This window comes from Pan troglodytes, chromosome 14 (genome assembly GCF_028858775.2).
Source record: "Pan troglodytes isolate AG18354 chromosome 14, NHGRI_mPanTro3-v2.0_pri, whole genome shotgun sequence".
NCBI lineage: Eukaryota > Metazoa > Chordata > Mammalia > Primates > Hominidae > Pan > Pan troglodytes.
This window is the reverse complement of record NC_072412.2, coordinates 95,703,003-95,728,018: the sequence shown is the minus strand read 5'-3', so window position 1 is coordinate 95,728,018 and position 25,016 is coordinate 95,703,003.

Below are 25,016 nucleotides of genomic sequence, written 5' to 3'. Positions count from 1 at the left end.
AGCCTGTGCAGCCTGGCTCCACAACCCTCATGCAGGAGCATGATGTCCAGGGACCTGGTAATTGCCAAACCCCTGTCCACCACCATTGGCACCTGAGCACTCCTCCTGGAAGCCTGAGGTTGGGCCTCCCTTACCCTACTGCTACCACCACAGCTGGCACCTACCTGCCTGTACCACATGTAGGCCTGGAGACTGGTCAGCTCAGCTCAATACAAATATCACCAACACCAGCCTTCACTGCTCAGAACCGAGGGGATTATCCCAATATAGCTATCATCATCTTCCACGCCAGGCCTGCTGCCCAGGAGCCGAAGAACCCACCCACAACCCTGGCCCACAACTGCCACTACTAGCTTCCAAGCAAGCCACCTGGAAGCCCAAGAATCGACCAACCTGGACCAACTTATACCAGTGCCAGTGTACATTGCTCTGGTGCCCAAGAACAGGCATGCTCGTCCCACAGATGCTACCACGGGGCCCAAAGACTGGCATACAATTTATCCCTGTCCCCAGCAAAACTTCACCACAGCCTCCACTAATAACCACACCTTCAGTCACTGAGGATAATACAGATACCACTGATGCTGATTTATAGTCAAAGAAATCATATACAGACTACATGACTACACAAGTGCAGAACCCTACCCAACCAACTCCATAGATATATCCCCCACAAAAGTCCTCCTATACTAAAGCCACTCCAAAAAAATCCGAAAAAGCAACTATTACACCGTATTTGCAGATATCAACATAAGGACACATAAAATATAAAACAGCAAGGAAATATGACACCTCCAAAGGGACACAATAATTCTTCAGCAATGGATCACAACAATAAAAGGATTAAAAGGATTACAACCCAGAAAAAATTTAAAACACTGATTTTAGAGGTGGCAGACCAAAATGCCAAAATAGGACCTTCCAGTGATCATCCCTCCTGCAAGAAGACCAATCTGAACCACTATGCACACAAGATAGCACCTTCATAAAAACCAAAAATCAAGTCAGTGATGATAGTACCTGGAATAACATCATATCAAGGAAAGAGACACTGAAGAAGGTAGGAAAGTCAGTCCTGCATTGCCTACAATGCCCCTCCTTCACCCCCCAGCAGTGGCCATATGGCACAAAGAATCTGTTTGCTTGGGGGAAGGAGAGCACAGTGATTATCAGACTTTGCATTAGAATCCAATGCTGCCCTGTCACAGTGGAAATCAACATAGAGCAGAATTGAGCCTGGGCCCATGGAGGGAGCGTTGAGACCAACCTTAGAGGTGAATTGTCCATCCCAATAGTCAGAAATTGAGTTCCAGCTAGCCCCACCTGTGGCCTAAACTGTCTTTCAAATTTATTTTAAACCCCAGACTAAAGTGTTCTGGGGTCATAAATAAATTTGAAAGGCAGTTTAGATCACAAGGATTGCAATTCCTGGGCAAGTCCTGGTGCCATTCTGGGCTTGGAGCCAGTGGATTTGAGTGCATATCACCTAGTGAAACACCAGCGGGGGTGGCCAAGGGGTGACATCGCCCCTCCCCAGTACCAGGCAGCACAGCTCACAGCTCTAGAAAAGTGAAGAGGACTGTGTCTTGCAACTTGAATGCAAGCTCAACTATAGTAAAATAAGGCACTAAGCAGACTCGTAGATAATATGACTAGATAGATCTCTACGAGGAAAACTGCAAAACACTGATTAAAGAAACTGAAGAGGACAGAAACAAATGGAAATTCATCCCAGGCTCATGGAACCTGTATTAGTCTGTTTTCACAGTGCTATAAAGAAATACCCAAGACTGGGTAATTTAGAGAGAAAAGAGTTTTAATTGACTTACAATTCTGCCTGTCTGGGGAGGCCTCAGGAAACTTATATTCATGGCAGAAGGTGAAGAGAAAGCAAGTACCTTCTTCACATGACAGCAGGAGGGAGGAGAGAGAGTGAAGGGAGAAGACATGCTTATAAAACTGTGAGAGCTGCTTCACTATCGTGAGAACTGCTTCACTATCATGAGAACTGCACTGGGGAATCCGCCCCCATGATCCCCTGGTCCCTCCCTCAACATGTAGGGATTATGGGGATTACAATTCAAGATGAGATTTGGGTGGGGACAGAGCCAAACCATGTCAGAACCAAAGAATGAATACCCTAAAATGACAATACTGCCCAAACAAATCTGCAGACTCAATGCAATGTTTATCAAAATATCAATATCATTTTTTATAGAATTAGAAAAAAAAATCCTAAAATTTATGTGGAACCAAGAAAGAGCCCAAATAGTCAAAGCAATTCTGAATTTAAAAATAAAACACAACAAAACAAAGCTGGAGGCATCGCAGTACCTGACTTCAAAATATGTTACAAGGCATAGTGACCAAAACAACATGGTGCTGGTATAAAAACAGACATGTACACCAATTGAACAGAATAAAGAATCCAGAAATAAACTCATATGTTACAGCCAAATGATTTTTGACAAAGGCACCGATAACATACACTGGGGAAAGGACACCCTCCTCAATAAATGGTGCTGGCAAAACTGGAGATCCATATGCAGAAGAATGCAAGTGGACCCCTATCTCATACCATATTTAAAAAGTCAACTCAATACAGATGAATGACTTTAATATTAGACCCATAACTACAAAACTACATTAAGAAAACATTGGGAAAACACTTCAGGACACATGTCTAGACATTTTGTGGCCAAAACCTCAAAAGCACAGACAACAAAACCAAAAATAGACAAATGGGACAATTTTAAATTAATAAGCTTCTGCACAGCAAAGGAACAACAAAGTGAAGAGAAAACATTTTGAATGAGAGAAAATATTTGCAAACTATTCAAGGGACTAATATTCAGACTATGCAAAGAACTCAAATAACTCAACAGTTAAATAAATAAATAAATAAATAAAAAATAATCCCATTAAAAAGTTTACAAAGGACAAAAATAGAAAATTCTCAAAAGAAGTCATGCAAATTTCCAATAGGTATATGAAAAAATGCTCAACATCATTAATCATCAGGGAAATGCAAATCAAAACTATAATGAGATATCCTCTTAAACGAATTGAAATGGCTATTAGTAAAAACAGAAAAAAAATAGATACTGGTTAGGATATGGAAAAAAGGAACTCATATAATCTTGGTGGGGATGTAAATTAGTACAGTAACTATGCAAAACAGTGTGGAGACTTAAAACAAAAAAGAACTAAAAATACAACTAGCATATTAACCAGCAATCTCACTACTAGATATTCATTCAAAGGAAAAGAAATCAGTATATTAAAGGGTTACTTGGACTTACACGTTTATTGCAGCACTACTGTCAATAACAGAGCTATGGAATCAACCTAAGTGTCCATCAACAAATGAAGAAATAAAGAAAATGTCATCTATATACGTAATTAAATATTATTTAGTGATATGAATGAAATTATGTCATTTGCAGCAATACTGATGGCACTGGAGGATGGCCCTGGAGGTCATTATGTTAAGTGAAATACACCAGGCAGAGAAAAGTATTTTACATGTTCTAAATCGTAAGTGGGAGCTAAGAAATTTCATCGAATGGAGGTAGAGAATAGAATAATATTAATAGATACCAGAGGCTGGGAAAGATGTATGTATAGTATGGGAAATGAAGAGAGCTTAGGTGATGGATCCAAATGTACAGCTAGATTGAAGTTAAGTAAGTTCTTATGTTTGAAAGTAGAGTAGGGTGAATATGGTCAGCAATAATACATTATGTATTTCAAAGCAGCTAGAAGAGAGGACATGAAGGGTACCCAACACATAAAAATGATAAACACTTGAGGTAATGGATACCTCAGAATACTCTGACTTGATCATTACATATTCTATGAATATGTAACAAATACTCACATGTATACCACAATATGTAAAATATAGTGTATCAATTGAAAAATGAGAGGTGTACCCTCACCTGATAGGGTAAAACAGACAAGGAGATGTAACAGCATATCCAATTGTTTAGAAATAAAGAAATGCATAGCACATTCAAGAACAGAATGTCATTCTTTGTGGATTTAATTTTTGCTACCAAACTTACATTTTGAAGTAATTCAGAATATATAATACATAATTAAAAAGTTTCATCTTTTAAATTAGTCATCTGATAAAAGATCAACTACAGATAACTAATTTTGCCTTTAATCATTTCAACATTCAAAGTGGCTATTGCTGTTCCGAATTAGGCATAAACAAAATTGTGAAGTAACTAAAATTGGCATTGGATATTATTTTTCAACATGCAAGTGTTCATCTCACTTTTAATTTAAAAAAAATCCATAAAATGCTCAGTGCTGTTAGAATATAAAATCTGAAAATAAAATCTAATATTTATTTAGAATGTGACATAAAAGACTCCTAAATCTCAATGTTATTCTAGAATTGCTCTTTGCACTTATTTTTAGCCATGGCTTTTAAGTGCAACGAATAATGAACTCATAACTTTGGAGGATTTGATTAGCCCAATGCAGCATGCTGAAAGTAGCTTTTAGAGCACACGGTTTAAATAAAAAGAAAATGCATAAGCTTTTACACTTGACTCCACAATACATTTTAGTTAATTTTATTATAAAAATTCTCCCCATTTATTCTATAAAAATGGTGCTCCAAGATGATATTTTGTTTTATTTTTTATTTTTAAATTGAGATCAGTTCTTGCTCTGTCATCCAGGTTGGAGTGCAGTGTGGCACAATCGCAGCTCACTGTAGCCTCAACTTCTCAGGATCCAGTGACCCTCCTACCTCAGCCTTCCAAGTAGCTGGGACCACAGGCATGTGTCACTATGCTTGGCTAATTTTTGTATTTTTGGTAGAGATGAGTTCTCACTATGTTGTCCAAGCTGGTCTTGAACTCCTGAGCTCAAGCTATCCACCCACTTGGGCCTCCCAACGTGCCGGAATTACCGGTGTGAGCCACCACACCCAGACTCTAAGATGATATTTTAAAATATCTGTGAAACAGACACAAATTTAAGGGCAAGGCATGAATCACCCATTGTTAAATTCAACATGGCAGATGCATTACACACTTTTTCAACTCGTCCACCCACTATATATTTTATATCAGAACATCACTATGTACCCCACAAATATGTATAATTTTTATTTGCCAATTAAAGTTAAAAGTAAAAGATACAAAAGGCACGAATGAGAATAAATAAATAAATAAATATATAAAAGACAAAAAATAAAAATAAGCAGAGTCTCTTCCTGGTTTTATTAAGACTAGATGCAGTTGTCATCTGCTCAGACTCCTACTAATAGTGCTCAAATTTGGACTTCAGATATTAGAAAATCTTGAAATTCTTTCTTGCAAGTGCTGTATACAAAACATTTGCATAAATAGTAAACGATTTCCTAGTTACATCTCTCCGAACAGCTGTTAGGGTGACAAGTTAAAACTGAGATTTTTCCAATTTTTACTGAACACTATCAGTTCTGTATTTCCTATTTTTAAAAAATATATTTCTTCAATGTATTAGCCTTCAAAGCTTGATGCCCACAAATGGAACTCAAAAAGGAGGAATTTATACAAACAAAGTAATAGTAGTAGCAGGAACAAGAAGCTTTAGCCATTGATAGCATCAACACTGGATTTTAGACAGACAATTTACAATCAATATTTTAATGTTCAAGCAAGGTTAATATAAAATAAATATGCCCAAAAAGTGAACTGACCTTTATTTAACATTTTTTATTAGTTATTTCCTAAGTATCAGGTGTTCTTTAGATACTGAGATATTTGAATGAATGAAATTTGAAATGATTCATTTAACGAACTAACCATTGTAATTGATTTTTCCCCATTTTGTTGAACTAACCATTGCAATTGGTACAAATAGATTATAAACAAAATAGGGGACAAAAGTAACAGAAGTAAAGCAAGACAACACCAGACACAGTCATGTTACTCTCATCATTTCCCCTTTATTCGGACAGGTGTCCTGGTGTCACTTTAAGAATACATTCTGACATTGACTTTTTGATGCTTTCATAAAAGATAAGCCCAACTTTTTTTTTGTTATTCCACAAATGATGGAAAAATTTGCTAGGTCAGCTATAATTTTTCTATTTTAATTAGATTTATTTCTTGCTTGCAGTCTTTTCACAACGGAAACTAAAACTCTGATAATTGTGAAGCCACTTTACTTATAGTATAGGTTTTAGATAGATTCCCTTTATTTCTAGACTGTTTACATATCTAGTATTCTGTTTCCAGGCAATAACAAACAACTATCCTACAAGAACAGCCCACCTGTTAGCACTGTATAAGAGATTTTGTCCAGTTCTATGCAGGTACCTTTTTAAAAATTAAGCCAAATAAAATGTCAATAAGTACACTCAACATTTTTCTTGTGAATTGCTGTTGCATTATGGCAAGTCATGCTTTCTAACTTTTCACATTGCACAGTACATTGAACTGCACTCCAAGTGTTTGTTCAAAACTGAAACAGATCCATCAGTGTTTGTAAGCAAGTGGTGATAATCTATTTTCTGGGAACAGGGAAACAATTTGATACTTTGAATTTACAATGCAATGAATTTGAAACGTTGATTTACCATTCCTGGATGCAGTTTTACATCTTTGTTGTTTCTCCTTCCTTAATTTTTGATTCCTTGTAAGTGAAATATTTCTGTCTGCACTGTGAATCAGCATTAAGATTTTTGTTCTCAATAAATTTTACATTATATCTTATCTTTTTTCATACTTAAAATGGTGATTTGTTTGGAGTTATCGCTAAATAGTATCTTCCCCAAATAAATGACTGCTATCTACTTATCACAACTCAGCACTTTCTTTTAAGTTAAAAAAAAAAAAAAGAAAAACAGCTTAATGTCTGGCAAAGTATCTATGCCTATTAAAGGTTTTTGTTTTCTTTTGTTTTTTCATTCCTTAATTCCAGTTATTTACTGAAATCTGTTATTTTGTGTATCATTATACCTTAGGTTTTATTATTTTTAGTAATATTGTTATCATTTATCATTAATTTGACTAACTGTTCATTTAGGTTTCTGTTGACCTGTTCAATGAGATTTATATATTTTTGATGAATATAAAACTAAGCATTTGAAAACGCTTTATATTGAGATAATTTTTAGACACAGTTGTAAAACTGGCATAGACAGTCTCCATCTACCTTTATTCAACTTCTCTTATATTGTCACCTTTCTTATCAACAGAAAAATTATTGAAATTTAGCCTATCCCAAAAGAAACAGCTCTGTTTCAGAACAGTGTATGTCTGCAAGATTAAGAAACCTGATTACTAATATATGGCAGAGAGTATTTTTAATCTTAGAAAAAAGAATAAGAATATATAACCCTTCAAAGGGCTCACGTGTTCCATGCTAGATATTTATGAAATAACAATATAAAATTTAGATATTTCTCTTGGTATAGTACTATAAAATAAATTAGAGAATTTATTGTAAGCTCACCAGTGTTTTTTCCATTATATACTTTTCTGTGCTAGTATACAATCCAGAATCACACTTTGCATTTAATTTTCTTAGTTTTCTCCAATCTTGACAGTCCCCAGTATTTTATCTTACCCGACCTTCACACATTTGAAATACACTAGACAGTTATAGAATATCTTTCAGTTTGAATTTGTCTGAATATTTTCTTTTTATTAAATTGACGGTATACACTATCAGTAAGAATACTATGGAGGTTATCTCTCCTTTTTTTCATTGCCTCAGACCAGGGGATACCTTATGTCTGTACAGGCACACTGTGTTTTCTTGTTCTTTGCTTTATCATGCTTTGCAGATATTGTGGGGTTTTTTTTTCAAGTTTTCTGGCAACCCTGCACAAACAAATCTATAGGCACAATTTTTTCAACAGCATTGGCTTACTTCATATTTCTGTGTCACATTTTGGTAATTCTCAAAATATTTCAAACTGTTTTATTATTATTATATTTGTTATGTTGATCTGTGATCAGTGATCTTTGATGTTACTATTGTAATTATTTTGGGGTACCACAAATTGTGCCCATATAAAACAATAAAATTAATAAATCCTGTTTGTTTTGACTACTCAACTGTCCCCCAGATCCCTCACATCTCATCACCTCCTTGGCTCTACCTATTCCCTGAGATACAACAATAGTGAAATCAGGCCAACTAATAAGTCTACAATGGCCTTTAAATGTTCAAGTGAATGGAAGAGTTGTACATCTTTCACTTAAAATCAAAAGCCAGAAATGATTAAACTTAGTGAGGAAGGCATGTTGAAACCTGAGGTAGGCCAAAAGCTAGACTTCTTGTGCCAGTTAGACAAGTTTTAAGTGCAGAGGAAAAGTTATTTAAGGAAATTAAAAGTAATACTCCAGTGAACACATAGATAATAAGAAACAGTTTTATTGTTGATATGGGGAAAGTTTCAGCAGCCTGAATAAAAGATCAAACAAACCACAACATTTCATTAAGCCTAAGCCCCAAATTTGGCTTTGACTTTGTGATTAAGAACAAGGTACTAACTATCTTCAATTCTATGAAAGCTGAGAGAGGCAAGGAAACTACAGAAGAAAAGTTGGAAGCTAGCAGAAGTTGGTTCATGAGCTTTCAGAAAAGAAGTCATCTCCACAACATTACCGTGCAGGAAGAAGCAGTAAGCGGTGATGGAAAAGCTGCAACAAGTTGTCCAGAAGATCTAACTAAGATAACTGATCAAGGTGTCTACACTTAACTGATCAAGGTGTCTACACTAAACAACAGATTTTCAGTGTAGACAAAACAGCCTTCTATGGGAAGAAGATGGCATCTAGGCCTTTCATAGCTGAAGAGGAGAAGTCAATGCTTGGCTTCAAAGCTTCGAAGGACAGGCTAATGCAGCTCTTGTTAGGGGCTAATGCCGCTGGGGAATTTGAGTTGAAACCAATACTCATTTACCATTCTAAATATCCTAGCGCTTTTAAGAATTATGCTAAATCTAGTCTGCCTGTGCTCTACAAATAAAATGATAAAGTCTAGATGACAGCACATTTGTTTCCAGCATGGTTTACTGAATATTTTAAGCCTACTGTGTAGACCTAATGCTCAGAAAAAAAGATTCCTTTCAACATATTACTTCTCATTGACAATACACCTAAATCATCCAGGAACTCTGAGGGAGGTGTACAAGGAGATTAATGTTGTTTCTCAAGGCTGCTAGCGCAGCATCCATTCTGCAGCCCATGGATCAAGAAGTAATTTCAGCTTTCATGTCTCATATAAGAAATACATTTTGTAAGGTACAGCTGCCAAAGATAATGATCCCCCTGATGGATCTGAACAAAATAAATTGAAAACCTTCTGAAAAGGATTCACCATTCTAGATGTCATTAAGATTATTCATAATTCATGGGAGGAGATAAAAATATCAACATTAACAAGGATTTGGCAGAAGTTGATTAACTTTCATGGCTGACATTGAGGTGTTCAAGGCTCAGTGGCAGAAGGAACCGCAGATGTGGTAGAAATTTCAAGAGAACTAAGATTAGAAGTGGAGCCTGAAGATGTAGCTTGATTGGTGCAATCTCATGATACAACTTGAATGGATGAGAAGTTGCTTTTTATGAATGAGCAAAGAAAGTGTTTTCTTGAGATGAAATCTACTTCTGATGAAGATGCTGTGAACATTGTTGAAATGACAAAAAAGGACTTAGAATATTACACAAACTTATCGATAAGGCAGCGGCAGAATTTAAGAGGATTGACACCAATTTTGAAAGTTCTACTGTTGGGAAAATGCTATCAAAGAGCATCACATGCTATAAAGTAATCTTTCATCGAAGGAATAGTCAACTGATGTGGCAAAATTTATCATCTTATTTTTAAAAATTGTCAATGTCACCTTCAGCAACCACCACCCTGATCAGTAGCCATCAACATGGAAGCAAGATCCTCAACCAGCAAAATGATTATAACTCGCTGAAGGCTCAGATAATTGTTAGCAATTTTAGCAATAAAGTATTTTTTAATTAATGCAAGTACATTGTCTGTTTATAAATAATGCTATTGCACACGTAATAGACTACAATATAGTGTAAACATAACTTACATATGCACTGAGAAACCACAAAACGTGTGATTTGTTCTTTCATGATATTCACTTTTTTGTTGTGGTTTGGAATCAAATCCATGGTTTCTTCATGGTATGCCTGTATGTATTATTAATGTTGTTATCCATCTCTGCTTAGCGTGGCATCTGCTAGGATATAAAATTACTGTTTTTTTATCCCCTTGGAATTTATTAAATGTAAGGGGGAGATATTTTGAGTCTATGCAAATACGCTGTTTCTGCTTAAACAGTCATCTCCTAAATTTAACATCCATAATTAGATCTTGCCTGCAGCAATTATTCCTGGGTTATTCTAATTGTAGTTTTGCATTTTATTCTACATTTATGAACCAGAATTATTTTGTAAGGAAGAGTTATTACTTCTCCTCCATGTATTTTTGAATCCAGTATTTATTTATATGTGCATAGATTCATATTTTGAGGATACCCAGGTTAAGTATGATTAACTTTTTTAGCACTCCATTGCTACGTGGCACCACAGGATGCTCCAAGATTATTTTGTATTTTTCTGCCTCATGCCTGGAATCAATCAGACCCCCTAAGGAACTTGGAATTTTTCACTGAGGAATGACTTTTAAGAACCAACATCTGGACTCTAGGTGTGTTCTTTGCTATTGACCTGTCATTGCTTCTAGTCCCTCTCAAGGATCAACCTGGGAAATGTGTGGATTTATATTAAGTCATTTATATATATAAAAAATATATTAATATATATATTAAGTCACCTATTAATTTATGTCCTTTGATCTGTATGTGTATGTATATGTTAGTGTATATGTGTATGTGAATGTTATATATATATATACACACACGTTAAATATGTATGTATACACAGGTTAAATGTTAAATATATATTTATACATATACACATATGCACATAAAATAACATTTGCTCATACTGATATTTCTGACTCCAATCCATTACCACCACAGACCTTATTCTAGTATTTCCCCATTTTCTGATGTTTTTTTCTCTTTCTTCAGCAGTGACTTCTATTTTCTAAAATATATTTAACTTTTTCTTCAAGCCTGGAATATAAATAGTATAGATTCAGAACCGCTAATGCATATCCCTGTGAGGAATACTAAATTGCCCAATGAAGTACAACGTGTATAGAGAGAATTTTTTCATTTTATTGTCTTTGGCCTTACAACATTTAGTTGAAAAGCTGTTTTCAAAATTTACTCAAGTCAGCTCCTTTTTTCCTATCCCTTTCAGTAGTTATATGATTTATTTGTAATAGAGTTAGATTCATTTATCACAGTCTACATTTCCTCTTTCTTCCCACATCCTGATAAATCTTTTTAAATGTTCCATTCAGTAAAATTCACACTTTGTAGAGTACACTTCTGTGGATTTTGAAAAATGAAATTAGTTGCATATTCACAACCATAATTCCATATGAAATGTAATATTACCCATAAAATTCCTTTGCTATACCCCTCCATGGTAAATCCGTCTCCCCTCCTCTCCGGACCCTGGCAAGAACAGATTTCTTTTCAATACCCATTGTTTTGTTTTTACTCACATTTCATATAAAGGAATCACATAGTATGTTGTCTTCTGAGTCTGGCTTCTTTCACTTAGGACAATGCATATATGATTTGTAATGGTTAATATTGTCAACTTGATTGGATTGAAGGATGCAAAGTGTTGTTCCTCATTGTGTCTATGAGGGTGTTGCCAAAGGAGATTAACATTTGAGTCAGTGGACTAGGACAGGCGGACCCACCTTCAATCTGGGTGGGTACCCTTAATCAGCTGCCAGTATAGCTAAAATAAAGCAGGCAGGAGAAGGCGGAAGAGCAGACTTCCTGAATCTTCCAGCCTCCATCTTTCTCCTGTGCTGAATGCTTCCTGCCCTCAAACATCAGACTGCAAGATGATTCAACTCTGATGTTACAACAATTGATAGATCGATGCTATTTATTGCTAAGCAATATTTCATTACATGAACGTACCAGAGTTTGTATATTCATTTGACTCATTTTCCTTGATCTTGTATTTGTGGTTTTGTGTCATTACTTTCAAGAAATTAGGTATATTAAATGGATTGACAATGTTGCATGACTTTTGAATGGTCTCTTTTGGTAGGTTTTCACTAATTTTTCTCTTTATGTTTCTCTTTATGTTTGAATAATTTCTATGGATCTAAGTTCAGTGAATCTTTTATGAATTATGTCCTGTTTACAGATGAGCATATCACAAATATTTCTAGTCCTCTTACTGTTTAACATGTCTAGCATTTCCCTTTCATTCTTTGTTATAATTGTAATCTCTGATAAAATTATCCAGTTGCATATTGCTCACCCTTTCCAAAATAATTTCAAAAAATTTAGTACATTATTAATACTAGCCAGTTTCTACATCTTTGTCATAACTGAGTATGGTTTTGATGGTTGCTTTGTCTCTTTTAAGTGTGTTTTCCTTATCATTTTATATGCCTTGCGATTTTTCTTAAATCCAGACATTCTTTTCAGGACAGTAGGTATGAGTTAAGTAGCTCTTATGACCATGATTCCGTCTAATAGATCTTTATTGTGAGCATTTGAGTTAATCTAGGTAAGAATTGTACTAGGGTGTGAAGGTCGTTGTTACTGTGGCTATATTACTACGCCTTTAGTGCAATGTCTGTTCATAGAAAATATGAATTTTTTTAAGTATGCCAACTGTTCTTACTCATAAAATGGAACAAAAAATCATTGCGTATGAATGGCAAAAATATAGTTAATAATCCTATAATACTTTTCTTTCTCTGATGTGGTTTGGATTTGTGTCCCTGCTCAAATCTCCTGCCAAATTTTAATCCCCAAAGTTGAAGGAGGGTCATGGTGGGAGCTGATTGGATCATGAGGGCAGATTTCCTCTTTGCTGTTCTTGTGAGAGTGAGTTCTCACGAGATTTGGTTGTTTAAAAGTGTGTGGCACCTCCTCCTTTGCTCTCTTCCTCCTGCTCTGGCCACATAAGACGTGCCTGCTTCCCTTTTCATTATGACTGAAAGTTTCTCAAGGCCTCTCCAGCCATGCTTCCTTTACAGCCTGTGGAACAAAGAGCCAAAAATCTCTTTTCTTTATAAATTACCCAGTCTCAGGTATTTCTTTATAGTAGTGTGAAAACGAATTAATACATTCTTAAGAAAAGTCAATCCTAAATCTCAATACACACATTGCTTTAACTATGAAAACACAACTTTCAAGTATGCCTTGCACATATAAGTTTTGTTATGTGTTTATTTGAAATTGCATTAAGAAGCCTTAAAATCATCTTACAAATCAAGAAGTATTAGATAATAAACAAAAGTAAGATAACATATGCTCTAACTCAAATGATGAGTAAATCTCAATGATAGGATTTGTGTAAATTTGTTATTATGCTTATATTGAACATAAAATAACTATAATAACATTAAGTAAGACACCTCTTTCCTTATACATTATCATTGTTTTAAAATGTATAATCCTAAGTTATTATTGTCCTGATATTAAGTAATAATTTTATAAAGTTTATTTGCATTAACTTTAAATGTTAAATCAAATTGCATCATAATTGAATGCAAAATTGAATTATCAGAAGAAAAACAGAAATACTGACCCCCAAAATAAATTGATTCTCAGTCTTTATAACCACTCTGCTTAAGATGACTAATAAATGTATTTATATTCATTAAGGCTGGATATGATAGCATGTGCCTATAGTCCCAGTTACTCAGGAGGCTGAAATGGGAGGATTGTTTGAGCCCAAGAGTTTGAGGACAGCCTGGGCAACATAATGAGACCCCATCTATTATAAAAATAAAATTTTATTAAAAAGTAGTTATATTAATAAAAATTATTTTTAAACTTAGAATTTGATTTACATGATATTAAAGAGTCATATTAAAGAATCTAAAGTATATTTTTCACCATTCATAACTTATGAAAAGAAAGCAATAATAAAATAGTTCTCTGACATTTATTTATTAATTGTTTATCACTAATATATACCATATTGAGTCTTTGGATTAAATCATCCATGCTAAAAAAGTGTGGCATAAAATATTTTCACTTTAAACACTTATAAAATTGTAAGATTAGCAAGTATCTACATTTGCTGTTTCTATGATTAATACCTTCATAAATATAAACTCTGTTTATATCAAAACTCTTGATTCAGAAGAAGAGACTTCTTGTCCAAATTTTATCAAAATATAAGCCAAAATATAGGCCAGTGGAAAAATGTTTGAGAAAAAATGAAACAATGAAATAGTTTGAAATTGACAAAAATATGTATTTACCTGAAAATATGGCTTCAGGCTTTGCCACTTTGAATTTAATTTGCAGTTTTGGGATTAGCACATAAAAGTGAAATGAAGAAGAAAATTCTTCAAAAATACTTTTCAGTGAATCGCATTTATACAGCAAAATTTTCAAAAGCTTTGTTCAATAAGCTATTAAGAAAAATTAAAATTGTTTTGATTCACAATTCTACTCCAGCAAGTAAAGTTGCATATTATTAACATCGTCTTCACATTTTATAAAAGTAAAATTATTGCTCAATGCAGTGCATTATATTTACCTAGTGCAATAGTTTGAATACAATTTGGCATCACCAAAACTCATGGTCCCCAGTGTGGCAAAACTGGCAGGTGGTTCCTTTAAGAGGTGATTAGATCATTAAGGTAGATTAATGCCTTTTTCATGGGAATGAGTTTTCTCTCTGGTGGGACTGAGTTAGTCACTAGGAGAGCAGTTTATTATAAAGTGAGGCTGCCTCTCCTAGTTGTTCTCCTTGCACCTGCCTGCTTCCTCATGAGCTTCTCTACAGCATTATGACCCAGCATAAGGCTCTCACCAGAAGCTAACCAGGTAAGGCTGCCAGGTCTTAGACCTTCCAGCCAGCAGAATGTGAGCTAAATAATCCTCTCTTTTATGAATTACCCAGTCTCAGGTATCGTGTTATAGCAACAAAATGTAGACCAAGACACCTGGCATAGCTCTTGCACATACTCAGTTCCCTGAAAGGACATGTGTGTTTACATTTTAATTATATTTAGATTCACAATTTGTGAATGATTCCCTCACAAATACACGAACATTATTTATATGCCTTTTTCATACTTCCCAGATGAAATCATAGATGTTTAGTAAACTACCATATCTGACTTAGTAATGCCTTAAGAACATCTTTTATCATTGCACACTATTTTACCCAGCGGAATACGTGTGTGTGTGTGTGTGTATAATTTATTTTCAATTACTTAATCTTGAATATTTTGTCCTTTCAAAGTTTGGCTGTTATTGCTTATCATGGTAGTTGATGTATATCCATGATTAACTTTTTAATAGGTCATTAAATTTATCTTCATATCACTTTCAAATTTTTATTATAGGTAAATACATTTTTGTAAATGAAATTTATGTGACCATATACAGACTACACAAACGATAATTGCACTTTCAGCCCACTTGTTTTATTGTGCTGACACTATACTTTTTCTTTCTTTCTTTTATTTGGAGCTAAATTAATTTTACTAGTTTATTAAAATAACGATAATCTATGGTTATTAAATATTTGTCTTTATTACATAGTTTGCCGATACATGTTTCATTCTTGACTAGGGTAATAACCTTTAGTTACAATAACATTTCTCTTAAAAAATACTATTAAATATCTAAAGATTGTTTTATGCACAATTTGTAGACAAATATTTCTAATAAATCAGGATCAATAAGCACTGGGTATCAGGCTATAATTTAAACCTCACTGACGTGTTCATTCATATGCCCATAACTCCATGAGCTGAGAAACAAGAATGTCTCATTTCCCTTGTATTTTTAGACTGCACAGGATGCTCAGCATATTAAGCACAAATAGTGGTTGAAAACATATTTACTAGTTATTGGATAAACTTTTCTCTCTCTATTCAACCTCTAACTTGTTTCATGTATTTTGGGAATAAGCTTGGTTTATCTGATTTTCAATTTATTCATTGATAAAGAAGTTTTATAAAATGCAAAGTAATTAGAAGAGCGTCTTTTGTTCTAATTAAACTTTAGCAATCCAGTATATGAAATATAAATAATGGTTTTAGTTGAATTCAGGAACAATCACAGCACTTTAATCTCTTGGCTTCTTTCTTCTCAATGAAAATAATCTGGCTTCATCCCAGTTTACTCAGTCATTCACACATCCTCAAGAGAAGTCAAAGGATAGCTCACTCGATTACAGAAGGCCCGTCTTCCCCCTTACAGTGGTTATGATACAGCCCCTGGCACAAATATTAAAATCACAGTGCTGCAAACTTTCTGTCTTACATCTACAGGGGACGATTGGGTTCCACATTTGAGCAAGATATAGTTTGCCAGTATCCTTAACCCCATCACTAGGCATCAGCATGGACCCCAGAAACATATTCTCCCCTATATCCCATCAATTACATCCTTATCACCTCTATTTGCCTTGTATTTGCCAGGGTTGATCTCATGATGTCTTATTTACAGATATATAAGTCATTACCCAGTCTCGTATCTCTTACCTCTCAGTTCCACAGGAGGCCTCAGACTCTTGAATCAGCTATTATTTCCTATACTCCACCGCCCCCCTTACCACCTCTTATTTCTCACTACCAGTTATCATTCCTCTGTCCTGATCCTTTTCGCTGGGCTCTCTGAATTTCATGGTTCATCAGCAGCAAAATTTTCAATATCCATATCTTAATGTGTATTTTGTATTGTTGTTGCTATAACAGAATACTTGAGACTGGGTAATTTATAAAGAAAAGAGGGGTTTATTTAGCACATGGTCCTGAAGACTGAGAAGCTCAAGATCAGGTGAGGGACTCCAGCTTGGTTACAACAGGGCAGAGAAGCAGACGTGAGCACATGCAGAGTCCAAACACAGCAGGCAGGCTCCCTTTATAACAACCTATCTTGTATTAACTAATCCAGTCTATCAGAGTAGGAGTGACAACCCACCCACTCCCACAAGATGGCATTAATCTATTAATCTGTTTCTAAGGCATCTGCCTTCATAACCCAACACTTCCCACTAGGCCCCACCTCCCAACACGATCATACTGGCAATTAAATTTCAGCATGAGTTTGGTGGAAACAAACCACATCCAAACCATACCAATCCTCAACCTCTTATATTTCATTGATTGTTTTCGTTTTTTAAAAAAATCCAGATTCCACAGGGACTCTGTTTCCTATTCAGCCTCTGTTGCTTTTGCCCTATGGTAACACATGGATGTATTTAGGCATGAAAATGGAGCAGTGATCAAGAGGTCTTTAACATTCCCCTCATCTTGACAAAATTTTGGATAAGTTTTCTCTTTTCTTAAATCATTTACTTTAGAAAACTTGTAATTGCAAACTGTTTCTGGCCTTTGTGATGTAAAAACCTCTTGCCAGATTTACTATCCAGAATTGTCTTTCTCAAAGTACTAGGGGCCATTATTTTGAAGGGTAAACTTGAAGGAAGACGGGTTCCCTGTCTCCATGGTAAAGTAGGAGCCTAACTTTGGTGGGTGCCTTGATCCAAGTGGTAAAATCACCTCCTCTCATAAAACAAATTTTACTTTTCCTTTTAGTAAAACCAATTAATTAGCACAGATGGCCAGAATCTCTCCACCTCAGCTCTTGGAACTCTTATCCTTTTTCTGCTCTCCCTCCTATTGCTGCTAATAGTGTCATAATAAAATCAATTTCTGTTTACTCATCTTGTCGAGTGCAGTTTTTCTTTGACCATAGGTAACCTCTGTGATTCACATTGCCACTTTTATAGTTTTATCCTAACACAGCCAGATCCTCAGAGTATTAGTCAGGATTATCTAGAGAAGTAGGACCAATGAGGGATAAAGGAATTGGCTCATGTGTTATGAAGGCCCAGAAATCCCACAACCTGCCATCTATAAGCTGGAGAACTAGAAAAAGCAGGGTTGTAATTCAGTCCAAGACTGAGGGCCTGAGAACCAGGAGTTCCAAAATCTGAGGGTAGGAAAAGAATGTCCTAGATAAGAGAGAGGTTATTTGTTCTTTCTCCACCTTTTTGATCTATTTGAGCCTTCAATAGATTGGATGATGCCAGTCTATTGTGAGATGGTAAGGATGGACCTTCTTTATTCAGTCTACTGATGCAAATGTTAATCTCTTCAGAAACACCCTCACAGACACACCCAAAATGTTTTACCTTCTATGTGGGCATTTCTTAGCCCAATGCAGCTGATGCTTAAGCCATCACATTCAACTTTAATCCTCACATTATCAATTTATATATGAACTGTTTCAGTCAGCCACTTATCCCAGGTTATACTTTTTTTTTTTTTTTTTTTTACTGATTTTAACAAGTGCTTTACTGTCACTTTTTCCATGGAATTATTTCTAATTCTCGGTAATTTAAATAAATGTTGATGGGCAACTCATGGGCCTCTCAGTACTTTGCGATGTTTTACTTCAATAATATTGTCGTCAACCATACCTCAGTTTCATTTCCATTCAAACTTTAGCTTTACCAATAAATGAAACCTCCTGATAGCATTAACTTCTGTGCCCTGCTCTCTGACTGCTACCTTCTTTTGTTTTGGACGACCTTTAATACTGCTAGATTTTCATGGTAGCTTTCTGTCTGTAGTTTTTCTTTTTCCTACTTACTTTCTCCTACTTACTTGAGTTATGGTCTATGGCCAATCCTTAAAACATTCCCTTACATATAGTCTAAAACAACTTGATTTCTGTTAGGTTTTCCTACTTGATTGGAAAAATACTAATGCTATTTACATCACCTCTTCATCCCTTCTGTAACTATTCCATTGAACTTGAATGTGGCTAGAGAATAACACACAACTTTACTGGGAAGTCTCGCTTTACATTTATAATGATAAATTTAAAATGATACATCTGCTTTTGTTAAGAAAACATAATGTATTTTCCTAGTCCATTTAATTTTTCCTATACCTTAGAAAACTCCCAAGCATTCTACTTTCTCTTTACATTTCCAAGGTATTATCTTCTGTCCACGTTTTCACCTGATGGCCTTACATTAATCTTTACTTAGAAAATTAAAGCAATTAAAAACGAATGTCTATAGAGTCCCACCACCACATCTAATAACCTAGCAGCATCTATGCTCTTCTATTTTATAGATAAAATGTCATATTTTAGAAAATCCAACACACACAATTTATAAGATAGTCTTATTGTATGTCACTTAAGGAAAGAAAATAAAATATTGTCAATTATACTATAACACACCATCAATTGTACAATAAATTTAAACGTGACATATTAAAGTAAGAAACAAGTAGAGACATTTTACAATGAATAAAATTGAGAAAAATCTGCTTCTATTTACAGGCCATTTATCCACTTACAACATTCTCTCTGCTCTGCATAAAAGCTAATTACAAAATTTCTTCTCACTTCTCATACATTACTATGTTCTCCTCTACAATATATCATTGCAATCAGTATTCAAAGATGCTGGTATTATCCCCAAGCATAAAGCATAAACAAAAATCTATGCTTGTTTACAATGCCTCTACTCTGACTCTATTTTAAAATCTCTGCAGTCAGGCCTTTGCCCCAAAAATCCACCAAAATGCTTTTGTCATGTTAATGACATCCATATGGCTAAATCTAATGGTTCTCAATCCTCATCTTACATAATATACCAGGTAATGTATGACATAGTTATTCATTTCCTACTTCTTTCTTCACTTGACTTCCAAGACATTACACTCTTGATTTTGCTCCTCTCCCACTGGTTGCTTTTTCTCAGACTGCCTTGATGGTTTCTTCTCTTGTTTCTCAGCTTTAGAGTGCCCAGAGACACAGGCATTAAATTTATTCATTCATTCAGATAGATAGATAGAGAGATAGAGATATAGATAGATAGATGATAGATAGATACATATATAGATAGAGGTTTATCTATAGATAGATATAGATATAGAGGTAGTAGATAGAGGTTTATCTATACTATCTATATCGATATCATCTATATCTATCTATATCTATACCTATATCTCTATCTATATCTATATATCTACCCATCTTTGTAAATTGACTTTTGGGGGGTACAGTTTTATGAGTTTTAACAACTGCATAGGTCATGTAACACAACCACAATCAAGATACAAAACAGTTCACTCACCCTGAACTGAATTTTTGTCTTTCTCTTTTGTAGTTACACGCTCTCCCAACCCCTAATTCCTGGAAATTATTGACCTATTCTCCATACATACGGTCTTACTTTTTCCGAGTTATCTTGAAAATGCAATAATAGAACATGTAACCTTTTGGATCTGCTTTTTGTTGCTTAGCATAAAGCATTTCATATTTATTGATGTTGTGGGTTTTTTTAAATCAGTAATTTGTTCATTTGAATTCCTAACCAGTATTCCAATGTATAGTTACCTCAAAGCTTAAGTATTTGCTGTTTGAAGGATATACATTTGCATTATTTTCAGGTTCTAATTACTGGGAATAATTCTATTATAAATATTTACAGTTTAGTTCACAAACACATCTTCATTTCCTTAGGGTAAATAGCAAAGAACAAAGTCACTGGGTCTCAAGGCAAAAGTCAACTTAACCTGCTAAGTAGCTGCCACAGTGTTTTCCAAAGAAGTTATACCACCTCACCAAGAATATTAGAAAGTTCTAGCTGCTCTACAATTTTACCTGCACTTAACACTCATGTCTAAGTTCCATCTCACATGGTGCTTTCTGAAAAATTATCACAAAATAGACACCTTCCGATATCACTAACTATATAAACATTTAAGAAAATGTCAATGGAATACTAAGTAAAATCTTCAATTGACTCTTAGCTGTGCCAGCAATTTTTAAAAATTGTTTATGTCTCACTTCAACACATTCTTTCTAAAAAAAGGACTAACATTTATTTCTTGAATAAGTTTGCTTTGTATTTTTTTTGTTTGCCACTCATCACATTTGAGATGATGAAATGCTTGAATAAATTTCTTAAATGTCATAGCTCCTTGGAGACTATTTTCACTGCATAAATAGAATTTCTACATAAATTCCATTTTAGTACACTTTTCTTTTGTCCATTTCTCATATATGCTTCACTTGTGAGAATATTATTTTCTACCAATGAGGAGAACCGTAAGATTGTAATAAAATGACCTTATGTTTAAAAGTATTTTTGTTTTGTATCGGTACTTGTTGAGTCATACAGTTGATTAAAACATTTTTTCTCAATACATTAGCAAACTAAAGAAGTGCAGATTAAATTCACAGTTGTTGTACTTTGCCCAACCTTAGCTATGGTCTCCAGGCTTCAGGTTAACACAATGATTTGCAGAATTCTGAAAGACTTTAGTGTCCCAGTAGTTTTAATTCCATACAAGATTTCTAATAAGAGTTTATGTATACTTGATAATTTCCTATATTGCAATACAGCTCAGAGAAATCTACCAATTCCTCTTAGGAATATGGTTTGAGGTTGACATCATAGAAATTTCCAAGTAATTCCTATCTAGTCTTTCCTTGTCATAAGGTGTTACCATTGCTACTCTTAAGACTAACTTGTAATAGACAATTCCGTTTTAATTTATTAAAAGCCGTCATCAAAAGAGCCATTTCAACATTGTAGTAAATACTTGTAATTTTACGTTCAAGGTTTATATGGTAGGTTAAACACAGACTTTGGAGATAGACACTTTTCTTCAAGTCAGGTCTTCTTGTAGTGAAAGATATTGACTTGAATTTAATTCCTCAGTCTTTATCTTTTTAATAAAACTATTAAGTGAACAGTAAACATTGTGTATATTTGTGGTGTGTAGCATGATTTTCTTTTGTATGTATACATTGTGGAATGGCTAAAGCAAGCTATTTAAGCTACACATTACCTTACAAACTTATCGTTTTTTATGAGCGTAATAAAAACATTTCGAGCTTTCTTGAAAGATAAGACACTGAAAAAAGCAGAAGAAAAGAAGCAAAACATGTATAAGGGAGTTCTAATAAGGCTAGTAGTGAATTTCTTGGCAGAATCCTTTCAGGCCATGAGAGAGTAGGATAATATATTCGGAATTCTGAAGGGGGAAAATTATCGATCAAGAATGCTGTTTCCAGCAAATCTGTTTTCCAGAAATGAAAAAGAAATAAAAACTTTCCCAGATTAACAAAACCTGATGGAGTTCATCAGCAGTAGACCTATTTCAAAAGAAATGTTAAAGGGAGTTCTTCAAACTGAAAGATAATGATGTGAATGAGTAACATAAAAATATAGGAAAGTAAAAAACTCACTGGTAAAATTAAGTACATCGTCAAATTCAGAATATTCTAATACTGTAATGGTGGTGTCCACATCACTTATATCTTTAGTATGAAGGTCAAAAGACAAAACTATTGAAAATAATAACAACTAGAATAATTTGTTAAGGTCTATATCATATAAAATGATGTAAATTGTACATCAAAAGTGTAAAATATAGAGGGGTGGAGTAAAAATATACAGTAATTTTATACAGTTTGATTTAAATTTTTATAAGGTAAAAATAGTCTATTATAAACTATAAGATATTTAACTAAAACTCATGGTAACCACAGAGTTTCTTTATCTTTAACATGAGATTAGCAGAATGCCTACCTAAATACATTAAGGTAAGAATTAAACTTGAAAATCCATTTCATACAGCTGACACCACACACATTGTAAATCTTTTAATACATCTTAACTATATTTACTAATATGACCCAAATTTTTTGATATTACCATCAAGTCCACACTAGGGTCATGTTCTGCCCCTTGTTCATTCATGTATGCATAAGTGAATGTGTCTACACAGTGTTGATTGGATTTTCTCATATTTAATCAGCTGTTTTTCTTTCTTCTCAATCACTCTGCCTTTTTGTATTTTCTTAGTATCTTTCTTTTCTACTTGTTTACACTTTCTTAACTTCTGGCTTTTGTATTAGCAGCATTTATAGTATTTATTTAACAGTACTATAAATTCACATGGTAAACTATAAAGTTTATATGTATTGCATTTCTGGAATTTCAGTTATTTGTAAAACAAAATAATTAATGGAACTCCTGGAAATACAAACATTAATATTCACATTCAAGAAACTAAATTGCATTAAAGTAGAATATTGATGCTTCTTGACTTACAATGAGGTTATGTCATGATAAACCCATCATAATTCAAAAATGTTTTCAGTCAAATCTTTGTAAGTCCATATGTTTCTCAATATATGATGAGATTAGTTCCAGAAAACCCAACACAAATGTAAAAAATCAAAAGTTGAACCATTGTATATTGGGGACTGACTGTATGGGCAAAGTGAATCACTATCAGATACATCATAAACTGTTAAACTCAAAAGCAACAAGTATAAAAGAATGCAAGTAAAAGGAATCAATGATAAAATTAACAGCTGACTGTTGACACCTGCTGGAGCCAGTAGACAGTGGCTGTTAACTAAGAATTTTATATCCACCAAATCTATTTTTAAATTAATCAAAATTAGAAAATTCACAGGGAAAATAATTTAGAGAATGTGTTGCTACCAGACTCTCCTTACAAAATAATTTTTTTTAATTTATAAGGATAAAACCAAGTGACCCTAAACAGTATTCAAATACACACACACACACACACACACACACACACAGAGACACCCACCCAAGAATGCTGGTGAAGGTGGCCGGGCGCGGTGGCTCACGCCTGTAATCCCAGCACTTTGGGAGGCCGAGGCGGGTGGATCACAAGGTCAGGAGATCGAGACCATCCTGGCTAACACAGTGAAACCCCATCTCTATTAAAAATAGTTAGCTTGGCGTGGTGGCAGGCGCCTGTAGTCCCAGCTACTCGGGAGGCTGAGGCAGGAGAATGGCGTGAACCCGGGAGGCGGAGCTTGCAGCGAGACGAGATCGCGCCACTGCACTCCAGCCTGGGCGACAAAGCGAGACTCTACCTCAAAAAAAAAAAAAAAAAAAAGAATGCTGGTGAAGGTAATTGTGCGCTTACTAATGACAGCATGAAAACACTTATGTCTTCTCCTCTTGGCTGATTCAAAAGCAATTGTATAGAGCCTAAGAAATGACCCCCTCCATATATGGTAATGACCCAAGTCCGCAAAATAGGAAACAGACAGTCTCTCTCACAAATGTTGTTGAGAAACTGAATATTCACATGTAAAATAAAGAAGTTGGAACATTGAATTACATAATATAAAAAAATTAATTCATGTCAAAATCAATTAAAACCCTACATGTAAAAACTGAAACTATAAAACTACTAGAAGAGATTACAGGGGAAAGCTGAAGGAAAATTCACTCTACCAACTATTATTTGTTTATTTGACACCAAAATCATAGACAATATAGTCAAAAATAAACAAATGGTACCACATTAAACTTGAAACTTCTGTGCATCAAAAGATATACCTAAAATTAAAATCACAACCTATATAATGAGAAAAATATTTTGTATCATATATATGATAAGGAATTAATATTCAGAATATATACATGATTCCTATAGCTCGACAACAATGAGAAAATGTGAAAAAAAATTTAAAAGGCTAAATGTCTTGAATAAATAGTTTACCAAAGAGGTTATGCAAACTACTAACAAGCATATGAACTGCTGATCAATATTACTAATCATTAGAGAAATGCAAATCAAAATTAAAATTGGTTATCACTTCATGCTCATTGAAATGGCCACTATAAAAACAAAACAAAACAAAACAGAAAATAGCAAATGTTTGCAAGAGCACTGGAGGAATCGGATCCTTGTGTACTGCCGATTGAAATGTAAAATGGTGCAGCCATTATGAAAAATAGAACAGAGATTCCTAAAACAAATTAAAAATAAAGTTACAATATGACCTTGCATTTATACTTCTAGGTATATATCTAAAAAATTGAAAGCATGATCTTGAAAATATATTTTTACACCCAGTT